General features: G+C 39.5%; 1 protein-coding gene and 2 non-coding genes across 3 annotated transcripts in view; 2 read left to right on the top strand and 1 right to left on the bottom strand.

Moving 5' to 3' along the window:
• Positions 1-24,742, top strand: part of LOC112617081 (glycerol-3-phosphate dehydrogenase, mitochondrial) — a 247,945-nt gene that overhangs the window by 37,020 nt on the left and 186,183 nt on the right. The gene's annotated exons all lie outside the window — the stretch shown is intronic.
• Positions 23,584-23,655, top strand: TRNAA-CGC. Its single transcript has one exon. It is a non-coding gene; the product is annotated as a tRNA-Ala (tRNA).
• On the bottom strand, positions 23,958-24,028 carry TRNAG-GCC. Its single transcript has one exon. It is a non-coding gene; the product is annotated as a tRNA-Gly (tRNA).

The following is a 24,742-nucleotide window of genomic DNA, read 5'->3' as shown; positions in this document are numbered from 1 at the left end:
GTTCATTTCCCCAGAGATAAACACTTTCCATTCTTTTAGCTATCTCTTCTAGACTCTACTGTCTTAGCTAGGTGTGGTGGCCCATGCCTGTAGTCCCAACTACTCAGGAAGCTGAGGTGGAAGGATCACTTGTGCCTGGGAGGTGGAGGCTGCAGTGAGCTATGAATCATGCCACTGCACTTTAGCCTGGGCAACAGAGTGAGACCCTCTCTGAAAAAAGAAAAAAGACTACTGTTGTAGCTCCTGACTATTTTAATGCCATCTATAGAGGTACTGATTTGAGACTTTACCTTTCGCATCCTAAGTCTAAAAGATAAAAATCTAGCATTCTTCTACACCCAATTTTTGGTTAAATGAATACAAATTGTTTATATTGCTACAATTTACCACATAAATATTATTTATAAATGAGTATGTAATTTATTAGGATTTACATTTCCTTTCTTCTATGACTTTGATTTCCTGAGCTAATTTTTGTTTATTCTTCTTGTTATTATAGTTATTTTTGCTTTACTTTATATCTAATATTATTTACCCTCCAAAAGTCTTTTTTCAAAATAATTTCAACTTTTATTTTAGGTTCACAGGGTACATGTGCAAGTTTGTTTTCTGGGTGTATTGTGGGACATTGACGTTTGGGGTGTGAATGATCCCATCACCCAGGTACTGAGCATAGTACCCAATAGTTTTTCAACTCTTGCCCCCTTGCCTCCCTCCCTGCTCCAATAGTCCCCCATCATAGCCATTTTTATGTTTATGAGTATCCAGTGTTTAGCTCCCACTTACAGGTGACAACATGCAGTATTTGGTTTTGTGTTCCTGTGTTAATTCACCTAGGATAATCGCCTCCAGTGGCATCTATATTCCTGCAAGGGACATGATTTCATTCTTGTTTGTTGCTGTGTAGTATTCTGTGGTATATATGTACTCACTTTCTTTTTAATTCAACCCACTGTTGATGAGCACCTAGGTTGATTCCATGTCTTTGCTTTTGTGAATAGTGCCTTCATGACCATCCAAGTGCATGTGTCTTTTTAGTAGAACAATTTATTTTCTTTTGGATATATACTCAGTAATGGGATTGCTAGGTCAAATGGTAGTTCTCAGTTCTTTGGGAAATCTCCAAACTGCTTTCCACAATGGCTGAACTAATTCACATTCCCACCAACAGTGTATAAGCATTCCCTTTTATTCACAACCTCAACAGCATCTGCTGTTTCTTTGACATTTCTTAGCCATTCTGACTGGTGTGAGATGGTATCTCATTGTGGGTTTGATTTGCGTTTCTCTAATGATTAAGCATGTTGAGCCATTTGTATGTCTTCTTTAGCTAAGTGTGTTGGCCATTTGTATGTCTTCTTTAGATAAGTGTCTTTTCATGTTCTTTGCCCATTTTTTAGTGGGGTTATTTGTTTTTTGTTTGTTCAATTAAGTTCCTTATAGATTCTGGATATTAGACCTTTACTGGCTGCATAGTTTCTGAATATTTTCTTCCGTTCTGTAGATTGCCTGTTTACTCTGTTGATAGCTTTTTCCTTTTTCTTGCTGTCTTGCTGTGCAGAAGCTCTTTAATTTAGTTAGGTCCCACTTGTCAATTTTTGTTTCTATTGCAATTGCTTTTGAGGACTTAGTCATAAATTAGTTCCCAGGGCTGATGTTCAGAATTCCTCCAAAAATCTTTACATTGATAGTTTAAAATCAACTACCCCACTGACATAAGAAATGTTATCAATAGAGTCAAATATATCAAGTTCCTATTTCTTTTTTTTTTTTTAGTGGTATCTCTTCAACCCCATCGTTGCAGTATCAAAGACCAACTACTTTCTAGACCCTCTGCATAGCTGTTGTCTTGGGAATTCCCCTTGCAACACTCTTTGTTGACTATTTTCTAGACCTGAGACTTCTCCTTTTTTAGTGTACTCTTTCATTTTTGTAGAACAAATCATACATTGCAGGGCTTTTTTTTTTTTTGAGAAGTTCCTTGTCTGATCAATTTTTCAATTTTTACTTACACTCAATTGATAGTGTGGGTGGGTAAATAATTCAAGGCTAAACATTATTTTCTCTCGGATCATTAAAAACATTTTTCACTCTTCTGGCATCCTGAGTTTGAATATATTTTTTGAATATGATGTCTGCTTCCACTTACCTTTATCACAGGTGTTCTAAAATGTTATCATGTGCTTTGATGTCGGTCTCTTTTTATCCATTGTACCAAGAACTCGCGAGGATGTGTTCTTCAGTAACAATATCTTCTTATATGATTTCTTTGGTCATTTTTCCTATCCATTTTTTCTTTCTCTACTCTGAAAGTCTTATTGATCTGATTTTTAACCTCTTTTGTTAGCATAATTGATTATCTTATTTTTCCTCTCCTGTGGTTGGCCTTTTCACCTTTGATAGTATTTTTTCTTGGTGATTTCCCCAACTTTATATTCCAAACATTCTATTAATTTTTTTTTTTTTTGAGACGGAGTCTGGCTCTGCCGCCCAGGCTGGAGTGCAGTGGCTGGATCTCGGCTCACTGCAAGCTCCGCCTCCCGGGTTTACGCCATTCTCCTGCCTCAGCCTCCCGAGTAGCTGGGATTACAGGCGCCCGCCACCTCGCCCAGCTAGTTTTTTGTATTTTTAGTAGAGACAGGGTTTCACCGTGTTAGCCAGGATGGTCTCGATCTCCTGACCTCGTGATCCGCCCGTCTCGGCCTCCCAAAGTGCTGGGATTACAGGCTTGAGCCACCGCGCCCGGCCTACATTCTATTAATTTTTAAAATTTCTGCTGACATATTTTTTAATTTCTAGAAACTTAGTTTTTTCCCTTTTCCTCTCCACTTCTTTTTCTTTAATAGCATATTGTTCTTGATTTACAGATCTCTGTCTTAAATTTCTGATCATATTAATTATAGGTTTTTTAAAACACAACTTTCTTTTAAAACTAAATTTAACTTAAATTTAACTCCCCCTACCCTGCCATTTTTGTTTCTTCTACATTCAATCTTATCTCTTTTTAAATCTTTTTTTTTCTAGTTTCTATTTTGGAGGTTTCACTCACATTCCGGGGCTATTTGGCAGTCTGTTCACATAGAAGATAGAAGATAGAAGCTCTGGATGCTGATTAGAGGCTATGTGTGCACGAGCACACTCATGGAAAGGGGAGGCAGGGGAGGGAGTTTGAAGTGAGAGGGAGGTTTGCTGACTTGAGGCTTTGCTACTGTAGGGTGAAAGGAAAGGCACCTGGTTGTGCAGTCTCAGTATTTGCTGGCCTTTTATTTCAGCCAGTCTTTTTGTACTAGTTTTCTGTAACAAATTACCACAAACTTAGTGGTTTAAACCAACACAAATGTATCTTACAGTTATGTAGTTCAAGTCCAACAATGGGTCTCACTGGGCTAAAACAAAAGTTTGGGCATGACTCTGTTTCCTTTGTAGAGAGTCTACAGGAGAATCTGTTTTCTAGCTTTTCTAGTGGTCAGAGACTGACCACATTCTTTCACTCATGGCTCCCTCCAGTTTCAAAGCCAGCAATGGCTGTGGAGTCTTTCTCACATGTCATTCTTCTGACACTAACTTTTCTGCCTCCCTCTTCCACATTTAAAAGTCCCTATGACTACATTAAGCCACTCAGATAATCCAGGATAATCTTCTTATTTTTACATCAGCTGATTAGCAAACTTAATTTCATCTACAACCCTGACTCCCCCTTGCCATGTAACATAAGGTATTCACAGGTTTGGGGGATTAGGATGTGGACGTCGTTAAGGGGTTACCTTTCTGCCTAACACACAGTAAAATCTCCTGTCTGATGATCTCTTCTAGGAGCAGAGCAGGGCATAGAGCTGATACGTTTCAATATTTGGTGGGAATTTCACACATTCCCTGTTTTCTATGGGGGCTCACTTCCATTTCTCTGATGTGTGTTGGTTCCCCAAGTGTGGATTCTCTATGGTTTAATTTATCTAGAAAATGAATTTGGCTCTTTCCAGAGATAGAAAGAAATCCAACCAGAAGCTTGACATCTGCTTTAGAAGATGATCTGGTAGTTCCTAAGGGTTGGCATGAGGGATACTCATGCTGTATGGGTAGCTGCTGGGTTGGGTAGTGTGGGATCAGAGGATGCTGGAGGCTAACAGCTCCCTTTTCAGCATTTAAACATTTGAATAATCCTTCCATTTTCAATTCCAACCAACACTCCCACCTTTTTAGATTCCTGGTGAGCCTGAGCCTTCTAGGATTCATCCATCTGCTTTCCATTTTTCCACAAATTAGACCCCTCCTATAATTTATTCTCACGTTATTTTTCCTCTTAGTGGTTTTATACTTTTTTTTATTCCTTTATTTTTATTTTACTGGTATTTCTGGATCAGAGATGAAGTAATATGATCATTAACCAGAAGTTGTTTATCATTTGTTAACAGCGATAAAACCAGAGAACAACAGATATTATTTTCAGTTGTCACTATACCCGGAGAGAGCTTCCATATAAATTGAGAGGTACAGATTTGCAAACAAACATATATGTTTAGCTAATTGTAAAAGTAAACAAGTAAAGTAAAAAAAAAAAAAAAAAAAAAAAAAGAAGAGGCTAGGTGCAGTGGCTTATGCCTGTAATCCCAGCACTTTGGGAGGTCAAGGTGGGCAGATCACAAGGTCAAGAGATCCAGACCATTGACCATCCTGGCCAACATGGTGAAACCCTGTCTGTATTAAAAATACAAAAAATTAGCTGGGCGTGGTGGCACATGCCTGTAGTCCCAGTTACTCGGGAAGCTGAGGCAAGAGAATTGCTTGAACCCAAGAGGTTGCAGTGAGCCAAGATCGTGCCACTGCACTCCAGCCTGGTGACAGAGTGAGACTCCATCTAAAAAAAAAAAAAAAAAAAGAAGAAGAAGAGGAGGAGGAGGATGAAAAAGAAGAAGAAGAGGAGGAGGAAGAAAAGGAAGAGGAAGAAGAAGAGGAGGAGGAGGAGGAAGGAGGAGAAGGAGAAGGAGAAGAAGAAGAAAGAACAGGTTAGGGAAGCATTGCAGATTAAGAATTTTTCAAAGCTGCAGAATTCATCTATCACGTTTTCAACTGGATTAACAAGAGGGGTTCAGACTAAATGGCAAATGCTATGCAAGTTCATTCATATCACTACTTCTGCATTTTTGAATTCCTAATTTTTAATCACCTCTGTGTTATCCAGATTTTAACTCCAGGACATACTATTTTCTCAGACAATGCATATCTAAAAGTGTTTTCCTTTTGCCCTTCTACCTGAAAGAAAGACTATTTGTCCAACTATACATTTTTTAAGTTTTTTCTTCTGAGGTCTTTAGATGTTTCTCCATTGTCTTGGGAAGGTATTGTGTAAAACTGTGAAGCCAGTTTGATTTTTGTTCATAACAGCCTGTTTTTTATGTTTCTGAGACTTTTTAAAAATTTTATCTTGTAGGTCTTGAAATCATCAATGTAGACAATTTGAGCTCGATGCTGTTAATAGTCTAAAAATAACAGCAAAATTGCTCTAACAGATATATGTATTGACACATTTCTGAGATTAGGGTAAAATAAGGAATAATGTTACAATCAAGAGTTCTTAGAATCAAATATAGTCCTGCTTAATTATCTGTCCTAATTAAAAGCTGTCTTTATTTTTATTTTTATTTTTATTTTGAGATGGAGTCTCGCTCTGTCGCCCAGGCTGGAGTACAGTGGCCGGATCTCAGCTCACTACAAGCTCTGCCTCCCGGGTTTACGCCATTCTCCTGCCTCAGCCTCCCGAGTAGCTGGGACTACAGGCGCCCGCCACCTCGCCCTACTAGTTTTTTTTTTTTGTATTTTTTAGTAGAGACGGGTTTCACCATGCACCGTGTTAGCCAGGATGGTCTCGATCTCCTGACCTCATGATCCGCCCGTCTCGGCCTCCCAAAGTGCTGGGATTACAGGCTTGAGCCACTGCGCCCGGCCTTGTCTTAATTTTTAAATCAGATTTTCTGTGGATCCACAACTGGGATTATAAATTAAAAGTCTGTAATAAGCAGAAGAACTTAATTGTCTGGAAATTTCTTACTTTAAAATCTGTGTAAATCTATATAACTACTTTCACCTTCCTATTTCAGAATATCAAAGCCATAAAGGCTAGTGTTTACCCTTTTTGTAGGAGCTGACTTACATGTAGAGCTTTAGCTTTTATTACAGAGTGTACGTTGTTATAGTCTGATTGGTCATTTTGGAGGCAAAAAGAAAAACTTCCATGGATTTAATTTTCATTTTAATTTTTCACTTTACTTTTTCACTTTAGAGAAATTCTCTATTCAAATTATAAGGATTGTTTTGTGTATTTCTAAACCTGTTGTCTCAGGGTGTCATTTTTGTAGGGTCAGATATTATTCATTTCTATATTTGAAAAGCCAAGTCCAACAATAAACTTGCAAGGAGCTGAGTGGGGGCAAAATGTGGGTGGTGTGTATTTATAACAAACCTGTATTTAAGAAAGCAGTCACAACAACCCAACCCCCATCACTCTACGCTCCTCTGGGCCTCCTGTATCAGGCAGTTTAACCTCTGGCTCTAATTATCAACTTCCAATCTGGAGGCAATGGGTTGGAATTGAACATACACAGGATATTTGCCTTTGGGAGACCTGTTGGCCACAGCACCCATGCAGATCAATTGAGGAATGGTACTGTCAACAGCATTATTTGACAAAATCTTGAGAGTTTGAGATCAGGGAGAAGATCCCTGTTGTGAACCTGTAGTGCAGTTGAATCAACAGTGAACACAGTGAAAATGTTGCAGGAGATGAGAAAGGAATGCAAGTCCTGAAACCTGCCCAGGAAGAAATTTGCCTAGATGGCAGGGCCGGGGAACAGCATAACACAGCAAACAATTCATTGCTAAATTTTTTGCACAGAACGTAAGGAATTTGGTCTGATATATAGTCCAAGGGAGTCTCAGTACTGACTAAAATAGGATCTGAAATTTTTAGGGACATCACTATTATCTCCATAGCCTCAGGGCATATATATATATCTGTATAGTAAATTGCACTATAGTTTACTCCCACTTAAATTAAATCTATTTAATCTTCATTCTCCAGTGGAGAATTTTTAAATTATGCTTCCTGACCATTCCTTTAATGAACAGGTAAAGTCCTATCAGTAAGTTAAATATTTCAACAACTGTCAAGTGCACTCGTAAGCAGAAACGTCTCCTGTTACTATTGCTGGGTCATGGCCAGTAAAATGGAATTTCTTTACCTCACCAAAAAAAGGTAAGTCAAGAATTAATCATCTTGAGTTTCACTCTGGATGTATGTTTCAGCTTCTGGCCTTGCCACTTGTCTGTGACAGACCTGGTTAGAGTTGATGAATGGTCTTAATGGTGAGTAGAAACAATACTCTTGCCCTCTCTCACATCGTTCACTGGCAAACTACTCCAGTATTTTCTGGTACTTTTGTCTGATAGAATTCCAGGATCATGATGGCTCAGATTAGTCAAAATCATTCAGAAAAGTTTTCATTCAAGTCCCAAAACCATCATGACATGGATATCAAAACTATATATCATCACAAATATCAGCCACAGAAGAATCTTTAAATACCTCCTATTGTAGAATTATGTCTTTATGATGCAAATTGAAATTCAAGGCAAGAAGTAAAATTCTTCAAGCCAACAAATAAAATAAATACAACAATAAAATATGGTGAAAATTCAAGGCAATAAGGAAAAAAAAAAGGCACTTATCTCAAATTCCTTCAAAATGATCCTACCTATATATCCTGGGGATCTCATGTAAGCTTCTAAGCTCTATGATTATATATTCCTGGTAACTGATCTATATAGTCTCTTTAATGCAGTTTAGAAATAGCTAATATTTATTATTTCTATGTATCAGGCACTATTATTCTAAGTGATTTGTATGTATTTACTACTCAATCTCCACTTACCTTTTGTTATTTCTATTTAAAAACTGAGGCACAAAGAAAAATATAACTTTCTAGGCCGGGCGCGGTGGCTCAAGCTTGTAATCCCAGCACTTCGGGAGGCCGAGACGGGCGGATCACGAGGTCGGGAGATCGAGACCATCCTGGCTAACACGGTGAAACCCCGTCTCTACTAAAAAATACAAAAAACTAGCCGGGCGAGGTGGCGGGCGCCTGTAGTCCCAGCTACTCGGGAGGCTGAGGCAGGAGAATGGCGTAAACCCGGGAGGCGGAGCTTGCAGTGAGCTGAGATCCGGCCACTGCACTCCAGCCTGGGCGACAGAGCCAGACTCCGTCTCAAAAAAAAAATATATAACTTTCTCAAGGTTGCACAGGTAGGAAGTAACAGAACCAAGATCCAATCCCAGGCAGTCTGATTCCAGCATCGAAGTGCTTAATTACATACAGTAATTACACACACATTTATCAAATCCTATGATTTTAAATAGAGTTTCCTGATTGGGAGGGGGAAGCAAAAGAGAACTGCTTAAAAAAATGCAAGAATCAAATGTTATACTGATGTGTTCATTTTTAAAAAAATCTTTTACTGTCCTCATGAGTACAAAGAAATGTGTCACCACCCAGATACACACTAAATTGGGTGTTCCAGAAATGGATTTGAATTCAAAATCTTTGATAATTATAGATAAGAGACATGGGAGAACCTAATCTAAACAAAATCATTTGAGCTAAACACAAAGCTCAAATTAATTGTACAACCTAGAAATGCTCTCTGAAAGGCTAAATCTTTGGATTTTCATACTATTTGGAAAAGGAGTAGGTTCTGTTAATAGGACAGACTTCGTGCAACATATGTTAAGAAAAAAAATTGGAAGCACTTAAAAAATACAAGCTTGGAAGCTCAATCTTGTAAAAATGGAAAAAAATTCCTTAAAATATTTTGAAGCTTTTAGGAGAAAGTCAATATTAAAATTAGTATGGAACATAGAGAAAGGGCTTTATGAGTCGAGTGACTGTTGTTTTTCTAAATGTCAGCATGGAAACCCAAACAGAAAGAGGTGAGTTGGGTCCCTGGAAAGACTGACTGGGAAAGCTGAGTGTTAAGTTTGTGACGTGGTTGATGGCAACCAAAAATTGTCAAGTGCATGATGACAAAGTATTTCCTGGAACTAGGGGCTGCTTCAAGACATGTAAACAAGGGTAATGTTGTAGGGGCATGTGCTTTAAACCTGCATAGGATCTGTCTGGGGTGATATTACCAGCAGTTTGAACAATGTCAGACAGCTCTCTGGAATTTGGAAACCATTAACAGATAGTTTGAACTGTGTACTGAATTGACAATCTTTTTATACAACAGGAAAAATAACCAACTTTAAAACGTAACGTATACTCTACTTTTATTTTTGCATCATGGAAAAGAACCAGTTTTAAAATATAAATTGCACTCTGCTTTCATTTAATGTTGTGGTCTTGAAAATATAATCCCTATCTATTAACAAAGGAGTAACTTTGTTGTAGCTTTAGTGTCTCGCCCTGAAAATCATATTACATTCAGTACTTAATTTTAAGCAAAGATAATGTTGTCTAACAGTGTGACCACGTACTCTAAGTCAGGTAGGAAAGCGTGTTCTGTTTTAAGGTTATCAAACCTCTCTGGGCTGTAGTTTTCTTATCTGTAGGAAGGAAGGAGTAGTCTAAACCGTCTATAAGAGTTTATGGAGCTTTTTTTTTAACCCTCCCTTGTAATCAAACTCAGATGGTGTTGATATTTTCTAGACTGGCTATTAGTTCCAATAGAAGGGGAGCCTAGAGGGGTGTGTGTGTGTGTGTGTGTGTGTGTGTGTATATCAGACACAACCACAATACTAATATATATACTTATAGAAAATATACTCACAAATGAATACGGTGATTGAGAAATTTACCACACTGTAAACAAAATAAGAAACCCTCTCTTTGAAAACTAGAAAAGGGCTGGGTATAGTGGCTCACTGCTGTAATCCCACCAGTTTGGGAGGAGCACTTGAGCCCAGGAGTTCAAGACCAGCCTGGGCAGCATAGTGAAACCTCATCCCTATAAAATAAAAAACTAGAAAAGAAACTTGTCTAGTTTCCCCAACATGCTCTCTCCAAAACATTTTTCTCCCCATAAAAGTAAGAAAAGCACTTTGTAAAATATCTAAAACATCAACCTAAATAGTTGTGACTCTTCCTAAAGCTTTGGCTGTTTCTGGCTCACATCTTACCATTTATGGGGAAAAAAATAAATGTTTTTGTTTAAAAGTGTTCCCCCTCTCATTAAACAGAGGTGGAACTTGAGTCAACAATGGATTTCCGGAAGCTGACAAACTAAAATGTCAGTAAGCTGTCAAAAGACATGCTCTGTCCAAAGCTACTATGAAATTGCATTGATCCTGAATACTTAAGAGGACAAAAAGACCTTTAGATTAAAAAATAGGCCTTAGGAAGAGCAAAGGAACATGAGGTTAATCATGATTCTTTCCTTTTACAAACTCTTTCTGATCCATCAGCTGGCAAGAGAAGGGTAAGGCTTGCCAGATTTTTAGGGAAGAAGAAAATCTCACACTCTTCTGGCCATGTGGCACTTATATTCTCTCTACAGTACTTCCTAACCCTTTTGTAAAATGAAGAAAATTTGTTTAGAAAAAGGCCACCAGTGCTTAGGAAACAGATGAGTTGTATGGCTTGCAAGATTCTGTCTTCTATCTACATTTATACTTGGGGTTGAGGTAGGAAATTCTTTATGCAGTGATCACAGAGCAGCCTCAGCCTCCATAAAACTTTTACTAAACCAGTAGATCTCAAATGTTATGGTGATGGTTAAAGAACTTTGTGGGTATACTAAAAACCACTGAATTTTATACTTTAAATGGGTGAATTTCATAGTATGTGAATTCTATCTCAACAACGTTGTTATAAAAAAAATTTAGTGTGTGTAGTCAACTAGGATGCTTGTTTAAAATACAGGTTCTTGAGTCTCAGGTCAAAGGACAGAAGCTGTAGTCACTGGGTACAGGCAACTATATTTTAAACAAACATCTCTGGTGATTCTAATGAGATGATCCACACTTTTAAGGAAATAAAAAAGAGATGATTTATTTTGGTATGTCCCCTAAAGCAACTAAAGAAATTCCACAAAAGTGTAGAATAATCAATTTTTAAAGAACCATCCTTCAGAAATCACAATTTGATCTAATTCCCATTTTTTCCATTATGAATGTGAATATTACCAGAATAATAGGAACCATGATGAAAAAAATTTTCACTAGTGCCAGGTCAGGAGTCTTCCCAGATGATAATTAATATGAGCCCTTAACAGACTGCAAAGAAATTTTCTGAACATTTTCTTACTGAATCTTCACAAAGACCTTGTAGAGTTGTAAGAGCTATAAAAACCACCCATCTTCTGCAGATGGGAAGATGGATTCACCAAGGTTAACTGTTTTGCCTCAAAACACCCAAGTGATAATTGAACAATTGGTTTGGAAACCAGTTCTTCTGACACATAGTTCAGCACTCTTCACTGTAAAAATCTGCCTTTAAAAATGCTTTTTCAGCATGTACCAGCATGGCCTGCCCCTAACCTTTAGAAGCTATTGTTTGAGCACATTTGTAAAGTTCTGTTGTTAATGGTGGTAACAAATTGCACATCTGTTTTTTTTTTTTCTATCTGCAACACAAAAAGAAAAGGCACAATTTGACACATTTACCCCGAATTCTCTATGGCATGCTTGTGTAAAAACCTGGATTCTTTGTATGTCAGTAGGGAGGAGCATATGTGAGTGTGTGTGTGTATATATTGAGAGACAGAGGCATATTGTATCTCTATGTGTATGTGAACTGTTAAATAAAACTAACATTTAATGGATAACTACTGTGCTGTAAATCTGCTTTCCTCCTGTCACCAACCTCTTCCTCAATTTCTTGAAGATATATGCATCTGGCTCACTCCCTGCTCCACTCAGATCTCTCCATTCTCGTGAGGTGAATTAAATGTCCTTCTGAATGCCGCAGGCCTCTCAATTCCTTGATCTCATCTTTATTAACCTTCACCTCCATCCCACTTTAGGTATCCACTCTGGACCACGTCATCAGCCTGAGCTTCCCCATCTTTGAAATATTTATTCTAAATATCCCACTGGCCACAGTTCTCTAATATGACCTAAAGGAATTCTCCAAGCATCTGGCCAACCCATTTTTCTCTGTACTTTTTTCAAGAAACTCTTAGATTCTGTGTTCTTCTCTTAAGCCATACTCTTGTCAATTCCCAAACTTTCTGGCACCATTGTCCTTTTTCCACAGACACCTAAAAGAATCTCTGCCCAGGCAACCTGGTGATCTCCTTCCTCTGTGTCTACTTCCAGGCCTGGTGGTTCTCCACAGTCCTCCCTTGAGCCTCATGGAGCCTCAATATTGCCTGGAAACCCTTCCAGTCTTTAGAGTTTGTCCACTTTCTTCAGGTCTTTCAACACAATAAGCTGACCTGAAGGCAAGTAAGCTTTTTTTTTTTTTTTTTAATGGAGTCTCGCTCTGTTGCCCAGGCTGGACTGCAGTGGCACAATCTCAGCTCCCTGCAACCTCCGCCTCTTGGGTTTAAGCAATTCTCTTACCTCAGCCTCCTGAGTAGCTGGGACTACAGATATGCACCACCACATTTGACTAACTTTTGTATTTTTAGTAGGGACGGGGTTTCACAATGTTGGCCAGGCTGGTCTCAAACTCCTGACCTCAGGTGATCCACCCGCCTTGGCCTCCCAAAATGTTGGGAATAAAGGCATGAGCCACTGTGCCCGGCCAGAAGCTTGTTTTTTTTTAGGGAAAGTCTTCAATTTACTATTTCGAAATCTATAGAATTAACTGTATACCAGAACCCATCTGCTCCTGCTTTTCTTTTTCTACATTGAGATAGGTGTGTCTCCCTTCTGCTTAAGGGAGACAAAGTACTTTTCACATATCTTTATTGTCTTCCTCTCTCTGATCCTTCATATTTTCTTTTAAACATGCTGAATCCTCTTCTGTCTTAAAATAAAAAGAAAACAAACAAAAAAACCCTTTCTTTCCTCAAGCTTTCCAGAATCTGTTATCCTTTTATTTAGTTGCTCAAGTTAGCAGCTTAGGAGTCATTATTTATTCCTCCCTCTTTTTTATCCTTTATATGCAACTGTTAAACAAGTTCTATCAAATCCATCACCTCAATATCTCTTTATTCATTCATCTATTTTCTAATGCAAAGACTCTAAAACTGTGCTGTCCAATAAAAATATAATGTGAGGGCCAGGCACAGTGGCTCATGCCTGTAATCCCAGCACTTTGGGAGGCCGAGGTGGGTGGATCACTTGAGGTCAGGAGTTCGAGACTAGCGTGGCCAACATGGTGAAAATATAAAAATGTTCTGTACTAAAAATATAAAAAATATATATTTCCAGCTGTACTGAAAATATAAAAATTATCCGGGCACGGTGGCATGTGCCTGTAATCCCAGCTACTTGGGAGGCTGAGGCAGGAAAATCACTCGAACCCAGAAGGCAGAGGTTGCAGTGAGCTGAGATCATGTCACTGCACTCCAGCCTGGATGATGGAGCAAGACTCTTTCTCAAAAAATAAAAATTATATACATATATATATGTATATATAGTGAATCACATATGTAAATCGTTTTCTTTTTTAATGGAAAATACCAGAAATACATTTATATAAATTCTTTTAATTTTTTAGGAGCCACAAAAAGTAAAAAGAAACACTAAGATTAATTTTAACAGTATATTTTATTTAATCCAATATGTCAAAAATATTGTCATTTTACATGCTACAATATGGATGAAACTTGAGGGCATTATGCTAAATGAAATAAGCTAGTCATGAAAAGACAAATACTGTTGATTCCACTTACATGAGGCACCTAGGGTAGTCAAATGCATAGAGACAGAAAGTAGAATGGTAGTTTCAGGGGCTGAAGGAAGGGGAAAATGGGGAATTACTGTTCAATGGGTATAGATTTTCAGTTTTACAAGATGAAAAGGGTTCTGAGTTCTGGAAATGGATGGTGATGATGGTTGTACAACAATATGAATGTGCTTAATATCACTGAACTGCACACTTAAAAATGTTTAAGATGATAAATTTTATGTTATATATATTTTACCACAATAAAAATATTTTTAAAATATTGTCATTTAAGGCCAGGCATGGTGGCACATGCCTGTAATCCCAGCACTGCAAGAGGCTGAGGTGGGCGGATCACCTGAGGTCAGGAGTTTGAGACTAGCCTGGCCAACATAGTGAAACTCTGTCTCTGCTAAAAATAGAAAAATGAGCTGAACATGGTGGTGCATGCCTGTAATCCCAACTACTCGGGAGGCTGAGGCAGGAGAATTGCTTGAACCAAGACAGAGCCATTGTACCCCAGACTGGGTGACAGAACAAGATTCTGTCTCAAAATATATATATATATAGTTATTGTATGTATATGTGTATGTATATATAATATATACATTTAAAATGACTATAAAATGACTATAGTCATTGTAACATGTCATAAAATATATGTATATTTTAACATGTATATATTTTATATATACATATATATTATATATACATATATATTTTACATATATACATGTGTATTATATATAAACTATGTATATTTATATTTTAACATATATAATTTTATATAACATAAAATATATATTTTAACATATATAGTCATTTTAACATGTCTAAAAAATATTAGTGGGATATTTTACATCTTCAATTTGAATTAGTCACATTTTAATAGATATTTGTTGCTAGTGGACACCATATTGGACACCATCATCTCTTACCCATATCCATCATAACTTTATGGGATGCCAGGAGGAAGCTTCCAGTGGTCTCCTTGCTTCCTGTTGGGGCCCCCCCTTAGCCGTTCTACAACATAGACCCTTATAAGGGCGCCACTTATATATTCTACATACTACAGCCAGAATGATTTTGCTAAAAATAAAATTTCATGTTGTTTTGCTCTATAGAGCTCAGCATGTTTCTCACAGTTCTGTGAGCTCTTATGATATTTACAAGGATCTGCATAAACTGAACCTTGTCTACCTTCCAGCTTCATCTCTTCCTTTTCATAGTCCACAACATAGCACATGCACACACAAAAAAATAAATGTATTTTTGCTTTTTAAAGCCATTATGATCTTCTTGTCTTCTGGGTCATTGCATATTCTATTGCTTCTATTTAGAATGCTCCTCTTCATCCTTCTTATCCCTGTTCATCCTCAATAGGCTAACTGCTGCTCATACTTCAACTCTCCCCAGAAAACTTCTCTGATCCCCTAGGTCTGGATTAAGTGTTCTTTCTGTGTGCTCACATGGAACTCTTAACTCCTTTTACCATATCCTCTATCAACACTTTTTTTTTTAGAGATGAGATCTCACTATGTTGGCCAGGCTGGTCTCGAACTCCTGGCCTCAGGCAATCTTCCTGTTTCAGCCTCCCAAAGTGTTGGGACTACAGGCATGAGCTACCATGCTAGGCCTTGTCACATCATTGATACTTTCTTTATATTTGGTTGCCTCCTCCCTTGACTCTTAAGTATAGTGAGGGTAGGGACAGCTCTAACTTTGTAACTTTTTTATCCCCAGCCCCAAGCATAATGCCTAGCACACAGTAGGTTTTCAATAGATGTTCACTGAGTAAATGAATAAATGTCTTATTTTTCAGGACCAGAAAAGAAGAAAGGGAACCTTTCTGATTTACAAATTTTCTTTGATTTAAAAGTATTTGTGTCTTTTGTTATTTCTGGATTTCTTGGATCTCATAAATTTCCAAATAAATTTCCTTTAAAAAAAATAGCTTAAGGTAGGTTTGACATGGTAAAGAGCAAGAAATAGACAAGATAAACAAAGACAAGAAACTTTGCCAAAGAGAATGACTGAATTGCACAGCATATATTAGAAGAATTAACATTCAATTTTGTAGCAAAATAACTTATTAAAGGTAGCTATGAGCTCCATGTCACTCAATCTAATAGGCATTTTAAATCTTGGGTATCTAACCTGACTTCTCAGGTGCCAGACTTTTCCTGTTGGGATCCCTGAAACTTTGTTCTGCTTTTTCTTTTTTCTCATTGGCTGTACCTGTTCACTCTTCTTTCTCAGCCTTTAAAGGTGAGAGTTACTCAAAGCAAGAGAGCCCTCAACTAGTGTGATAACCCTGACAACACTGCTTCAAAATATGTCTGTTTGAGTCACAAGGGCAGCATATGTCTATATGCTTGTTTTTGTCCCAGAGGGAATTTTTCTTTTTAATAATTAGAATTTAGGTTCTGTTGTGGGAAATTGAGATCCCAAATCAAGTGACTTAAAAATGAAGAAAGTTTATTTCTCTCTCATAAAAGTCCAGACGCAGACAGCTCAATGCTGGCATGGTGGCTCCACAGCTGTCTACCACCCAAGTTGCCACCACCTGCCCGGATGTGGCCTTCCTTTTTGCCCAGATGCGGCCTTCCTTTTTAAGTTTCAACCCTCACTTTCCAGCTAGATTGAACCACTAGACTAAGTTCTGGCTAATGGGACCTAAGGGGAAATAAATAAGGCTCACAACTTCCGGGATGTGTTCCTATGGAAGGAGATGTGGGCTAGGCTCAATGGTTCAGGCCTGGGTTATAATCTCAGCACTTTGGGAGGCAAAGACGGGTGGATCACTTGAGCCCAGAAGTTCGAGACCAGCCTGGGCAACATGGCAAAACCCCGTCTCTACAAAGAATACAAAAATGTGACCGGCGTGGTGGCTGACGCCTGTAATCCTAGCACTTTGGGAGGCCGAGGCAGGTGGATCACTTGAGGTCAGTAGTTGGAGACCAGCCTGGACCACATGGTGAAACCCCGTCTCTACCGAAAAAATACAAAAATTAGCCGGGTGTGGTGGTGCATGCTTGTAATCCCAGCTATTTGGGAGGCTGAGGCAGGAGAATCGCTTGAACCCAGGAGGCAGAGGTTTCAGTGAGCCAAGATAGTGCCACTGCACTCTAGCCTGGGCGACAGAGAGAGATCGTGTCTCAAAAAAAAAAAAAAAATTAGCCAGGCTTGGTGGCCCATGCTTGTAGTTTACTGAATTGTACAAACATTACCATAATCCAGTTTTAGAATATCATTATCACCACAATAGAATTCCTTTTGCCCATTTGCCCTTAAACACTCTCTTAACCAATCTCCCACATGAAATTGTGAGCCAGCATGATTATTGAGAACCCAGTGAATATTTAGTGCCATGAGAAATTCACAGAATAAAATACAATAGCTAATGTTAGTGGGGTATAGCTAGTTGATAAAATGAGACCTCAGTCAAAGATCACCATAAGAAAATACATACCCTGTTCTTGGCTTTTGTGAATAGACTAGTACCCTTAGACTCCAGAAACTCCTATAGTTGAGCAGATCAGCCAAATCTGGAAAAATCTTTACAACATCATTTTTTTTTTGAGACAAGGTCTCATTCTTCACTCAGGTTGAAGTGCAGTGGTGCTATCTTGGCTCACTGCAGCCTTGACCTTCCAGACTTAGTGAATTCTCCTACCTCAGCCTCCCAAGTATCTGGGACTACAGGTGCAGGCCATCACTCCTGTGTAATTTTTGTATTTTTTGTAGAGATGGGGCTTTGCCTCTTAATCCTGTTACAATGGCAAGGAAGTGCCCAACATATGAACTTTTGGGGGACATACTCAAACTATAGCAAATATGTACCTCCTTCTGTTTCCATCCATTTGTAAACAGCATCTAAATTATAGAATTTGCATCTTTCCAAGTAGACTCTAACTTACTACTCAATAAATACTTCTAATTCTAAATGCAAATTATGATTACTATAATTTTTCACGTTGGGGTACTTTCTGAAAAGAGTAATGTTTATTAACTTTCTCTGAATTAAATGTAACCAGTAGTTTTTCGGCCCTTGGGTTGGTATTAATGATAATTATCTGTGGTGATGAAGAATTATTAATAGTTATGGCCCTGAGGAGCAAAATAATGTATTTCTAAAAGCTACTTGTTCCTATAGGTAATGAGTAAAGCAATCCAGTCCTTTTTCATCCAGCAAGCCACAAGTACTGGAATAATTCCCTGATACCAGGTATAGATGACTCTCCTCCCCACCCATGTCCTTGTCTCTTCTTGAACCCCACCTCCTTTTTTTTTTTTTTTTTTTTTTGAGATAGAGTCTTACTCTGTCACCCAGGCTGGAGTACAGTGGTATGATCTTGGCTTACTGTAACCTCTGCATCCTGGGTTCAAGTGATTCTTCTGCCTTGACCTCCCAAGTAGCTGGGACTACAGGCACCCAGTATCATACTAGGCTTTTTGTTTGTTTGTTTGTTTGTTTGTTTTTTGTATCTTTAGTAGAGACAGGGTTTCATTATATTGGCCAGGCTGGTCTTGAACTCCTGACCTCAGGTGATCAGCTCACCTTGGTCTCTCAAAGTCCTGGGATTACAGGCATGAGCCGCCGTGCCCGGCCTGTTCTTGAGCCTTTTTAATGGCCAGCAAATCATCAGGGACAACCTACTTGAGGAACTCATTCACGTAATATGATTATGGGGTGGGGGAGACAGAATGCATGAAGTTAAGAAATACTTGTTTTTAGCACTTGAACACCTGCCTCCACCAGTTTCATTTTATGTGAAAAAAAAATAGAGAGGAGAAGTTGGAGTGAGTAAGCTTCTTTCACCCTCTAGCAGTGCAAATTCCTGACTGCAAGGAGATCTGGGCAGAAGTCTTCCACTTTCAGAATTATGGCAGCCTAGAGTGCTCATGTATTCAATGAAGAATTTGAGAAAGTATGTGCTCAAATGCAGTGGTTCTGTACCTTGTCTGCATATTAGAATCACCTGGGTAGCCTTTCAAAACAGCTACCAATTAAGTAAGTATATTTGCCAGTGGGATCTAGGCATCAGTATTTTTTTAAAGCTTGCCAGGTACCTCCAATGTGCAGCCAAGGCTGAGAACCTCTGGCTTAATAATGAGTTTCTCATGTGGACATGCTAACAGTTCTCAAGCAGTGGCTCTCAGCCTTAGCTGAACATTGGAATCAACTGAGAGTTTAAAAAGCTGTTGATGTGGGGGAAATGGGGAAATGTTGGTCAAAGAGTACTTTGAGTTATAAGATAACTTTCAGTTATAAGATGAACAAGTCCTGGGACCTAATGTATAGCATGGGTGGTGATGGATGTGTTAACTTGATTGTGGTAATCATTACACAGTGAACACATATACCAAATCATCATGTTGAACACCTGAATACATTAAATATTCGTCAATTAGATAGATAGATAGATAGATAGATAGATAGATAGATAGATAGATAGATGCTGATGCCTGGACTCACCCCTAGAGATCCTGATCTAGTTGGTCTCGGTTTAGGCTCAAGCAAGCATCGGCATTTTTCAAAGCCTTCCTCATTGCATCTAATGTACAGTCAGAGTAAAAACCAGTACCTGGACTGGGAATAAACATTTTGGCTCGTACCCAGCTCTGAGGGAAGGATGCTCAACACCTCCTGGACAAAAAGTGCCAGGAGCTGAAGCAAGAAATGTGAAAACAGTGCCAGAGGTAGAAGTCACCTGCTTCAAAAGGGGTTTAAGGTCAATCCTTGTGTATTAGTCAGGGTTTTCCAGAAGGACAGAACAAATAAGATATATATATATCCTATTATATCTAGTATAATATATTATATATGATATATAATGATTTATATATTATATCCTATATATAATATATTATATACTATATATCATGTATAATATATATATATATCCTATTTATAGGGAGTTTATTAAGGAGTATTGACTCACACCAATTACAAGGCAAAGTCTCACAATAGGATGTGTGCAAGCTGAGGAAGAAAGAAGCCAGCAGTGGTTCAGTCCAAGTCCAAAAGCCTCAAAAGCAGGGAAGCCGACAGTGCAGCCTTCAGTCTGTGACTGAAGACCCGATAGCCACCAGCAAACCACTGATGTAAGTCCAAGAGTCCAAAGGCCGAAGAACTTGGAGTCTGAAGTCCAATCCAGCATGGGAGAAAGATGAAAACCAGAAAACTCAGCAAGTCAGCTTATCCCACCTTCTTCTACCTGCTTTGTTCTAGTTGCACTGGCAAGCAATTGGAAGGTGCCCACCCACATTGAGAGTGGGTCTCCCTCTGTCAGTCCACTGACTCAAATGTTAATCTCCTCTGGCAACACCCTCACAGACACACCCAGAAACAATGCTTTACCGGCTATCTAGGCATCCTTCAATCCAAACAAGTTGACACCTAATATTAATCATCACACCTTGTGAATGATATGTGTGTGACACAGACTGAGAATAGGGGAAATCTGTCACTAACCAAGAGAGATGTGGGGAACATAGATGATAGAACTGCATTTTAAATATTCCATAATTTTCGACATTTGGTGTGTTAGGCCATTCTTGCATTGCTGTAAAGAAATACCCGAGAGACTGTATTTTTTGTTGTTGTTTTATTTTTATTTTATTTTATTTTATTTTATTTTTGAGATGGAGTCTTGCTCTGTCACCCAGGCTGGAGTGCAGTGGAACCAGTCCCCGCTTACTGCAACCTCCACCTCCTGGGCTCAAGTGATTCTCTAGCCTCAGCCTCCCCAGTAGCTGGGATTACAGGTGCGCACCAACATACACTGCTAATTTTTGTATTTTTAGTGGACATAGGGCTTTACTATATTGGCCAGGCTGGTCTCGAACTCCTGGCCTCAGGTGATCCACCACCCTCAGTCTCCCAAAGTGCTGGGATTACAGGTATGAGCCACCTCACCTGGCAAGAGAGGGTAATTTTTAAAGAAAAGAGGTGTGATTGGCTCACGGTTATTCAAGCTGTACAGGAAGTATGATGCTGGTGTCTGCTCAGCTTCTGGGGGTGGGCCTCAGGAAACCAACATTCATGGTGAAAGGCAAAGCAGCAGCAGGCACTTCACATGGTCAGAGCGGCAATAAGAGGCGGGGGGAAGGTGCCACACACTTTTAAACAGATCTCACGAGAAATCATTCACTATCACGCAAAGACAGTACCAAGAGGATGGTACTAAACCATTCATGAGAAAGCACCCTGTGACCCAGTCACCTCCCACAAGGCCCCATTCCAACACGGGATTACAACTGAACATGAGATTTGGGTGAGGACACAGATCCAAACCATATCATTTGGTCATCCTCTTTACATATTTAAGCAGAACTGGATCCAACAAGCTTTCCTGAAAAGGCCCCCAATCCAAAAGTGTACCCCCTGCTTCACCTCTCCCATCAGCCATAGTGGCTGACAAAACCCACTAAGTGAGAGCCTTTTGGTTAAGGTAGGCCAGTAAAGCAATTTCACATTCCCTGTCGGTTTTAGAGCTCTAAATCAACTTTAAGTCCCCTGTTGGTTTTAGAGATCAGCCTCATTTGCTTTATCAGATGCGCTTACAGAGCCTGAACTCTTGAAATTTGAGGAGTGAACATTTAAAAGGGATCTTCTTTTTATTATTATTATTATTATACTTTAAGTACTAGGGTACATGTGCACAACGTGCAGGTTTGTTACATATGTATACATGTGCCATGTTGGTGTGCTGCACCCATTAACTCATCATTTACATTAGGTATATCCTAATGCTATCCCTCCCCTCTCCCCCACCCCACGACAGGCCCCGGTGTGTGATGTTCCCCTTCCTGTGTCCAAGTGTTCAGTTGTTCAATTCCCACCTACGAGTGAGAACACGCGGTGTTTGGTTTTCTGTTCTTGCGATAGTTTGCTGAGAATGATGGTTTCCAGCTTCATCCATGTCCCTACAAAGGACATGAACTCATCCTAAAAGGGATCTTCTGTGGGCTCTGAAATTTCCGAATTGCCTGAGAAAAAAAGTTCAAAAAATGGAAGGCCTCAGGTGATGGAGAAATAACCATAACATGAGGAACAGGATCCCCCAAAAGATGACAAAGTTGAAGTCGCCAGAGGCCCAACATACTTCCCTCATAGTGAACTGAACAGTATAGTTTAAATTTGCATTGGGTGGAGAAATGGCTGTGTCCGCATTTCCTGATTCAGAATCAATTGAAGATGCTCATGTTCTAGTGCCTGAGGGTGGAATGCGGAGGGTGATTTGGAAATGTTCAGGCTTGGTAGAGCAGAGCTCTTCAATGACTGTCCTCTTGGACATTCTGTATTACATTTGAATTAGATCAGCCTGTGTCCTGTTCTAGTTTAAACCAAAATGTAATTATGAGCCATTATTTGTTTAAATTACTGTAAGCAAACACAATGGTTTATTTATTTTTAATTCAGAAATTGATTGTGAAACTTGTGGTTTGCTCAGGAGTGATTTTGAAACCTCTGTTTTCTGCTCTGGCTCTCGGCTTGCTGACCAAGTGGTCATTTATCGGGAGTGCTCTGCAACTGAAGGAAGTGGAAATTCTAGGCCCTCACGGTGCTACCTGTTGGGGCCAGCCTTACAGGTTAGCTGGAAGTGACGGTAACCCAGCTACCTCGACACCAGATCTCTCCCCTGCTCCCATCGGAGTGTCTGAGGCTTCCACCACTCAGTTTTCACCAGGCTGGGGTGGTATCAGCTTAAACTGCACCTGAAAATGTCAAACACACCTCATCTCACTCTATGGCAAGTCAGCACATGGATTTACCTAGCACTCAGCCAACTGGAGAGGCAATTTCAGAGGGAAGAGGACTCGGGATAGGTCTTTTAATTTGGAGCTTGGGTACCATTAGTGGTTAGAGAGGGTTCAGAGGACATTAAAGGAGATGTTCAATGGCTTACACTACGATCACCATTTACCAATCTGTTAAGACTGGCCCAGGGTGTGAGTATCAAAAAGAGAAAATAAAAATCTACCTGGAGCAAGTCCCCTGCCCCAATCTTACCATCGTTTATATATGATTAAGCTACAGGGAAGGTGGTGGTGTCATATTCTTTCTTTCAGTTTGACCTCATGAAAATGAAGAGCAAGTCGCAAATCATTTTAATCTGCAAGGGGTCATCTGGTTGTAAGGTATGGGGATTTGGCGTGAACACGTGGTTTTCCTGAGATGTGCATTTATTTTCGGGGGTGAAGAGTGTTCAGGTAAATCCATAATGTTTTCGTGTTTGAAAAGAAGGTCTCCACCTTTCTGTTCCATGAACCAGTCTCCACGGGCACCAGAGGCGACGCTCGCGTTACGGCCCGAGCGCTGGGCGTCTGGACCGCAGTTCCACCCGGCAGCAAAGCCGGAGGCCGGGCACCTCACGACCTCCTGGATCTGCGGCGCCTGCGTGGTAAGCCTGGGGAGGCGCCAGCTCCGGCAGGCATTGGGCACAGGGGAGTCCAGCCGCTCTGGCCGCGCAGGGCACCGGATGCCTCCCGGATCCCAGACTCCCGACACCCAGCAGAAGTGCCCTGGAGTGAGGCCTCATTCGTCCCAGCTGAGCGTTTCGTTGCCAACTCGTTGCGCGAGGTCTGAATGCACCGTGGAAACAACTTAGGGTGGATATGGGAAAAGAAGAAACATATTTCAGAAGCACTCACCAATATAAACTCTTAAAAATAAAGATCGTAATACAATAATTTAACTAGAGCTAACAGACTGAATGAGTATGGACATCAGAAAGGAGGTTTTCGGCTGGGGGATGTAGCTCAGTGGTAGAGCGCGCGCTTCGCATGTGTGAGGTCCCGGGTTCAATCCCCGGCATCTCCAAACCAGCCAGTGTTCGGTTTTTTTCCTCTTCCTCTTTTCATGTTGGTATTTTAGAATATTTACCCTGTTACCTGTAAAAACATTTTGCTCGCATCTAGGTGCCCAAAAACAGTATAAAAAGAGGATAGAAAAAAATCAGCGAAGCTCACGGAAACCTTTTGACTGCTCTAAGTAAAAGTGAAATAGAGAATTAGCTTTCATTAATATTTCTTTATTTGCATGAGTCCAGCGTTTAAAAGACGTTATTGAACTTTCAGGCACCTGTGATACCCACGGGAAAACACTATGGGTCAAAAGGAGCTTGCATTGGCCGGGAATCGAACCCGGGCCTCCCGCGTGGCAGGCGAGAATTCTACCACTGAACCACCAATGCTTATGGCACAAAAGTTTTTCTTTTGCTTACTAGAAGACATTTACACCCTGGTACTACTACCCTAGTAACAATCGTGTATTTCTGCATTCAAAACAGAAAACAATCAAACTTTTAATAACATAATTATCGTAAAACGCTAGAAAAACATTAACATTTACAAAAATTTTCATTATACTAACTCCTTTAGAACTTTATGAGATTCTTTCTTCTGAAACTCTGGTGAAGGAGGCAAATGAAGATTTTGTTATATATGCACAGGATTACACAATCACCTAGCCTATCTTCAGACACTTAGATAATTTATAACAACTCTCCCTCCAGCCTTCTGCCATTTTTTTCCTTTTATTATTTTACCTATTCAGGCAAATACATAATGGAGATTTGTTAGAAATTGGGAATAGAGGAACACTTTTACACTGTTGGTGGGATTGTAAACTAGTTCAACCATTATGGAAAACAGTTTAGCAATTCCTCAAAGATCTAGAACTAGATGTACCATATGACCCAGCCATCCCATTACTGGGTATATACCCAAAGGATTATAAATCATGCTGCTATAAAGACACACACACACGTAAGTTTATTGCAGCGCTATTCACAATAGCAAAGACTTGGAATCAACCCAAATGTCCATCAGTGACAGACTGGATTAAGAAAATGTGGCACATATACACCATGGAATACTATGCAGCCATAAAAAAAGATGAGTTTGTG

This window comes from Theropithecus gelada, unplaced genomic scaffold, assembly GCF_003255815.1.
Source record: "Theropithecus gelada isolate Dixy unplaced genomic scaffold, Tgel_1.0 HiC_scaffold_15876, whole genome shotgun sequence".
In the NCBI taxonomy this organism is placed as follows: Eukaryota; Metazoa; Chordata; class Mammalia; order Primates; family Cercopithecidae; genus Theropithecus; species Theropithecus gelada.
Note: the sequence above shows the minus strand (reverse complement) of the source record. Positions and strands in the feature narration are given on the sequence as shown.